Genomic DNA, 7637 nt, shown 5'->3' with positions numbered 1-7637 from the left:
CTCTCATGCCTAGGTTTCTGCATTTTAATGCTACTTTTTTCACAAGTGTCTGAAGTCCATTTTTCAGGTCTAAGTGGTTGGAGTGGGTTATTGTACAGCTGTACTAGGGGCATGCTCTAAGCAAGTTCCAAAGTGTATGCACCAAAAGGTGGTAGGGAGGCATTTCGGTGTCATATGCTGAAGGACTGTCTGGCACCTAACATTTTATCTCTACTAGCTGTCCCATGCTCTATAGCTCACCTTCAATAAACACCTTATGATGGAGAAAATAGGGTCCCTGAGAATTTAAACAAAACAGACAAAGCTTGCTTTTCTACTGTTTTGTATGTCTTGTGATGATTTATGGCTGTCTAGAAGGAGAGCAAAGTTGCTCTGAAATGTAACTTTTCTTTACCAGTTTTGTTTCCCCAGTGTAGAATGTAAATCATTGCATGATCTGCAAGGTGAGCTCTCCAAGCAGACTTGTCCTCTCTGCCATTCTGTTTAGAGCCCATTTCACAGTTTAAGCTGTGAATTAAATCAGGGGCAGGACCACTGGAGAGTGTGGGTGTCTTGGGGAGCTGAACCACAACCATGTTCTGCGGGCTGTCCCCAGCTCCTGATGTGCACACAGCACTTTGCCAGGCACTCAGAGGTGCCACACGTTCAACTGCTTGTGCCCCTTGAGAGCACAAATTATAATGATGTTTTTTGAAGACATCTGTGTCTCTAGACATTGCCTACGTAGCTTTTCTTACAATTATAGATATGTAATTATGTACTTAATGATGACACCCCCTCTGTCTGATGATAAATATATTTTTCCATAATAGCACTTAAGCACTGCATATTTACTAATCAAAAAGAGATTCGCACTGCAAGTGAAGAATTACAAATTAATTATACCATACCTTTAATTATCCCATAAATAATCTGGATCATTTCCCAAGAAAGTATATTAGAGCTCTGGTAAGGCACTTACCCTGGGTGCCTGCAATGGTCCACATCTCACACTTACTGTGCCAGTGTAAGAAATCCAAAGTTTTAAGTTTTCATTGCTACTCCCTCTAAAGTAACTGCAGTGTACTTAAAATAGATGTACAACTCATGAAAATGAATCATTAAAAAGGATTGAGTTGAATTGTGCCTGGCAGATGTTGTCACAAACACTGCTGAAATACTTAAACACTCCTTCCAGCAAGTGACGATGGGATGCTTGGCAGCAAAATTATCCCATAGCTAGAGAAGTAATGCTTTTCATGTTAATGCAAGAAGAGCTTCATGAGCAACCTCGTGGAACTCTACTGCACAGTTATTAGGATGCTTCTTCCTTATCTGTTGGACAGCTCTTGGCCAAGGCTACATCATCCTACCCATAGTGATTCCTTAGCCCTGGAAACATGTGAAGTTGCAAGCAGAAGGATGCAGAGGCCAGTCTGGCTTGAGCTGTTCTCTATCCCCAGGGCTCTGTGTGCAGCCCTCCCTACTCACCCATGGAGCTGGTGTATGGGGCTCATCTGCTTCTCTGATCTAGCAGGGGCTTGATAGGATTCATTTTTAGCCATACAAACCTGAGTGGAGCAGAGAAGGGGGAAATCCTGGACAGCAGTCAAGCACTGTGTTGGTTTAAGCTGGACAATGCCCTGAAACAAAGGTTTTGAAAAACATGGTAATTTTCTATGTCATTCCTGCTGGAGACATGGGTCAAAATCCCCAAAAGTGATTGGGGAAGTATTGTATTTTGCATGATCTGCAATGGCTGGTTTGCACTGCCTCCTTGGGTGCAGACATTTTGGTTAAAAGGACATGGGCAAATTTGCAGGGTGTCTGAGACATGGCTATGAGTTTGATTGAACTTTATCTTTTGTGATTTCATTTTGGTGTTTAAATATGGCAGGTCTACCACCAGACTCTTCCTGATGTTGCACATGGTAGACATCCATCCATCTTCCCGTGATCCAGGGAAAGCAGACTGATGGGCAATTCCTCTCACGTGATGCAAAAAGTCTTTTTTTTTTTTTTCCCCAGTAAGGTTTCCCGAAATAAGACTAATGCATGAAGACATGAGTCCTTAGTGGCAGGAACACCTCGTGGTTTGAGGCTCACTTTAACTTCTGGAGGAAAAGGGCCCTATCAGATTTCTCAGCAATTGAACATAGAATGCAGTCTCTCAGCTTATTTAGGAACTGAATATGATCCATGCTAATGCTGATGGCTTCAAAGCACACGGCACCTAAACATACTTTGACAGATGATTTTTTTTCTGTGTGTAACTGGAAAGACTACATCCTGGCAGAGGAGTTTATCACTTCTAGCCTAGGTAATGAGCTTAGTCTTCTTTCTGTACTGCTGAAGTTATACAATAGTGCCTGCCTGAAGGAGGAATATTGATCAAATCTTGTTTCAGCTCTGAGCACCGAGAAGCTAACTCATTTCAATCTCATACATGGAGGTTTCCTCACCTGCTGCAGGATCTGCCTGAAGGCCAGGCTGTTTGCTGCTCTCAGTTCAGCTGTAAGCACCTGGTGATCTCCAGCAGGCTGATGGGTTAGCTAGGGAGGCAGTAAGTGGTCAGACTACCTGAAGCATTTTTCTTCATATCATGCATGCATGAGGGGGAGCTGGCCTCCAAATGGACCATCTGTCTTATGACAGATATTCTTTGTGGCTGAATCTCCCTATGTTCATGTCACTTCAAAGATGCAATTGTTCTTGCTATGATATCGGTCATTCTTTCTACTTCTGGGCTAGTAAGCTTTCTGAGGACTTGGAAACAGTCCTCATTTGGGATTTTCTGTTTTAGCAATTCAGAGTGTGGACAATCTACTCTGAAGTATTTTACACTATTAATTTTGTACATTTCTAGTGCACAAATGGTAAGAGATTTTCTATAGCACATCATGTCTAAGAAGTGTTAACCATGCTTCACAAATCCTTTGCACTTTGTTTTCGCTTGTGATGAAAGCCTGTTCTGTTTCCTGGGTTATGAATCCCTGCAGAACCTGTCTTAGTAATTCCCTAAAGCTTTCTTCCTTCTCAGAATTATTGCTGCTGTGCTCTTTTTACATAACACCATTCAAAAGCAGGTTTTTTCTGCATGAGCACACAGTCATGTTTATAGTTCCTCTGAAGCTGTGTCCCATCACCCACCTCCATACTTTCACCAGCACCCACCATCATGGCATCCCTTTTTAAAAGCTCTATGGCACTTGGCAGCTTGTGGCCAAATGAAATGGGTCTCTGGGCTCCTTGTACATGCACATGGCTGATTGCCATAGCTGGTGGTAGGGCACATCTCCAGGTAAACCCAAGTCCCCTGGGTAAACCCATATCTAATGGGGCAGCCAAGGCCTGTCATCAGTAAAGTAGCATTTGGTTTCTCTCTTCTTACTTATGGCACATCTTGCCTGAAGATTCTTCTAAAGGTGAGAAGGAGAAATTGTGGCATCCCGAAAGCAATTTTAGAAGAATAAGAAAATGAGACAATGCAAAATGGCTCTTTCATCCTGCTGCTGAGTACACATTAACCTCGCTTAAAAATGCAAGTACTGGATGTGTCATGTATGCTAATATGGTTTTGCTTTTTAACTGAGAGCCCTTCTTTCCTTGTAAAGCTGGCAGTAAGGATGTCTGTTGAAGGATTGGTTGGTGTCTTGAGTCTAGGCAACCCATCTATTTATGTTAAAAGATTGAAAAGTTCCTCTCATTATTGGAGCTCTGTAACTGATTTCCCCAGAGGACAAATGAATCAGAGAGCACTTGTGTTTTCCTGAACATAACAAATAACAAAACTTTCAGGATAGAGCTTTTTGTTTTGTTTTGGTTTGGTTTTTCCCAGGAACAAAGCCCTATTTTTAATAATTTTACTCAAAAAAATGTATGAAGGCGTCTGAGACTTCAGTTGCTCCTGAAGGAATACCTAGCTCTTCAGAGGGCTGGAACACAAGGCAGTACCCTGGGAAATATCTTGGTTTCAGGAAAACTGGTGCTGGTTGCTGTTGCCAGTGAAAAAAAGAGCCCTAAAGCATTGTTCCTGTGTCCTATGCAAAAACACATCAAGTTTTGATTTGCAATTCAGAGTCCTCACTAATTGATATCAATTGATAATACTACATTTTCATTTCCACGTGAGGTTGAACTTAAGATTCTTTATGATATTATAAAAAAAATGACATCCCTGTTCTTCAATTGCACCATAATTTGCTTTTGGTGGTATTCACCAGCATTTGAAATACAGCTACAAATTCCTTCTCCCTCTTACACAACACTTGCAGAAGAAGCAAGTTTTCCCTATCAAGAGCCATAGCACATGTGTGGCATGGTCGGCATTTGTCTGCTGGCACCATGAGGAACAAAACCCGGCACAGAGAGACGAAGGACATATCAGGGCTGGAGACCCACGGTTGGAGACCACATATTGGCCAAGCCTGAGAATGGTTCAGAGCAGGAGCTCTTGTTTCATGACTTGCATTAAGCCTAAAATCTAATTACCACTGAACAAATAGCACTAATGATAACAATTGTACTCCTGTGCTGACAGCTTTATGCTTCTCTTTGCATTGTGTTGCACCATAGACCTTACCCTGATTTTAAACCACAAATTCTGATTATTACAGTGCACAGAGAGGAATTATACCCTCCTACATAGTCTATGCTGCAAACAGGGTGACTGCTCCGGGTGCCTCGGTAACGACATTGTGCAACACACAAATGCCTTTAATCATCCCTGTGCTGCTCCCTTGGTGTCTTGTTTAGACTACTTAAAATAACGTACCCAAATTATGAATCTTTGCATAAGAAGTGATGTGTGTTTCAAAACACAATGAGACACATTCTGCACAAAGTTGGTTGAGAAGTGGGAGTGAGCCTCTGTTCAAGAGGCAATTCAGTGGAAAACTTGCATTGTCTTTAACACTGCAATTAAACTAAAACATTGTCCTTGAAAATAAAAAGATTTGCAGGGTGGCCACTGCTGTGGGAAGCTTTTGATGAAATATTTAGGACAGCACTTTCTGAATGCAACTAATTTTCAGAAAGCATATCAAAGTTTTATAGGGGCACTAATTTAATCACAAATGATGAATTATTTTATTTTTATGTTGGGCTTTAACAAGTCTGGATGAATGTGAGGTGGCTAAGTGAGTCTGTGTGTGCCGAGGGCTGCCTGAGTCACAGCTTTTGGAGAGCTGTTTCCCTCCAGCTGAGCGCATTGTGTCAGCCTTAACAGGGCTCTGAGCCCTCACACTGGCTTCACAGCTGAACCCAAATGCAGGGAAACCTGCCAATTATGAGGGAACTTCACAACCAGTGGCACAGCCTTTGATTAAACCCTCACTAACCACCTCTACCCTGCTCCTGGCCTAGTCTCTCCAGACAGAGGCAAAAAATGTTGAGATGGGAAAAAAAAGGAAACAGGGAGTCTGTTTCTGTGAGGCACTGGTTGTCCCTTTCGTGTTTCTAGGTTGTCCTCACACCCTCCAAAAAACCAGCTCAGCTGTAGTGAGAACTGTGGTGGTGGGAGCTTGCAGGGACAGGCCAAGGTGCAGGAGCAGCACAGCTGGTGCTGACACCCCCCACTGCTCCTACGCTTTCACTGCCCTGCTGCAAATGATCTGCTCCTCCAGCCTGATCTAAAAGCTCAGGAAAGTAGAAAAAAGTTGTCACGTGAAATTGCGAGAGAGACAGCGTGATGCAGGGTGATGTACCATTTAGAAGACAGTACCGTGGACCCAATTTCTTCTGATCAGATGAAGACTACAGGGAAAATTCAAGCATTTCTCCATCCAGTGAACAATGACAATTTAATCATCAATGAAATGAGTCACTGGACCTCAACGTGAGCCTGTCCCCCAAACCTGAGCCCCAGGGTTGCCTGTGCTGCACAGCTGCATGGCAGGAGAGGCACAGAGGTAGCAAACCCCTGTCCTTCTTTTTCTTCTGATCCCTTTCAGCAGATGTAACACTGTTTTGGCAGCAGAAGTGTTAACCAGGAGATGCAAACAGGTATCAGCATTGCACAGGGCAGGATGAAGCTGTCCTCCCTCCCACTCTGCCTTGCTCAAGGTTAGCCATTGTGGCATGGGGTGCAAAGTAAGGCTGCTCCCCAAGGGTTGTTCAGGAGAGCATGGGAGAGAAGGGAGACCAGCATGGGAGACATCCTGCTCAGGCCACCGGTGCTAAGCACTGGGCCTGCTTGCGTTGGGAAAGGGCACAAAATACCAGTGTGGTGCTGGGAAGGGAAGGGGTGAATGCATTGCATCAGCTCTGGAGTCACAGGGCTGCCAAGCAGATGAGTGGTGGCCCTTCTGCATGCCTGAGTTTTCAGCACTGCCTCAGTTGTGCTGGGAACACAAATATTTTTCTGTTGCTCCAGCACCAAATCTGTTATAGAATCCAGCAGCTGTGCGGGTGTGTTTTGACCAAAGAGACACCACTTGATGTAAGCATAAAGTAACTCATTATCAATCTATTCACCCAAATGCTTATTTAGGATCTTCAGAAATTATCACCATTCTATTAAGCTAAATGTTTAAAGCTTTGCAGTTAATTAATATGCACAGATTAATATGCAACCCAGACTCAGTCTTCAGGTACTGAGAAAGTTTCTGATATAATAAAGCTAAAAGCAGAGTGACAGGGGCATGTTACCTCGCCAGATGGCACAGTTTGTTAAAACAAACCAACGCATTTCTAAAAGAGTGTTCTAATCGCCACTTGAAACAAATTTTAATTTAAAGTGGAGGGACATTTACATTTACATTTACATGTTCAGAGAACAAATATTTCAGAAGTTCACTGCTAGACAAGAGCAGTTCTGGTTTAAGGCAATATAGAAGGTGGGAAAACATTGGCTAATTAAAAACAATCTCAGTGATGGAATTTCAAGCATAACTGTTGTTTGTGAGGAAATTAGATTGTTATGGAAAACTTTGCTCTGGAAGGTGACAGCCAGTACAGTCTGTGTTGGAGATTCATCAGCAAAACTGGGGTACAGAGTTGTGCAAATAACAATTAATCTGATGGGAAATCAAACGTTTTCTTTTAGAGGATGGAGTCCTTTCAGATTTTTTTTAAAACATTAGGTCATTCTTGGAATGGAAATGCTGTTCTGTAATGAAATTCTGAATATGCTGGGAAAAAAATTAAAATAACCAGAACGTATTTTTTAAGGTTTTAGTCTCATTAGGCCAATTACTGTCTGAAAAAAAGAATTAGCACATCTTGATGAATTCACTATTTGATGTAAAAAAAGTTCCTGGATCTTTGAATGTCATGGAAGTAGGTAACAAACTCAAAGATGGATGCAGGTGGCATGTCTGATTCACACCTCCAGTGTTCAATCCAATCCTTGGGGTTTTTTTGTGGTTTGGTTTTGGTTTTGGGTTTTGGGATTTTTGTCTGTTTGTTTGTTTTGGTTTGTGGTTTTTTGTGTGTTTTTGTTTGTTTGTTGGTTTTCACTAATCTGAGGCCAGATTAAAGTGATGTGGGTGCCTAAATCTTTGTCGATGTCAGACCTAGGAAGGATGACCAGACATTAGCACAAGCTCGAAGGCTCTCTGTGCACAGTTCCCTATGCTGCCTGCTCCAGGCCCCCTGAGAGCAACAGTATCTGCTCAGCTGGGGGCTGAAACCCCATTCCTGCAGCATCTCATACAGCC

The sequence above is a fragment of the Myiozetetes cayanensis genome, unplaced genomic scaffold (genome assembly GCF_022539395.1).
Source record: "Myiozetetes cayanensis isolate MyiCay16 unplaced genomic scaffold, myiCay2020 scf3, whole genome shotgun sequence".
NCBI classification, from domain to species: domain Eukaryota; kingdom Metazoa; phylum Chordata; class Aves; order Passeriformes; family Tyrannidae; genus Myiozetetes; species Myiozetetes cayanensis.
Note: the sequence above shows the minus strand (reverse complement) of the source record.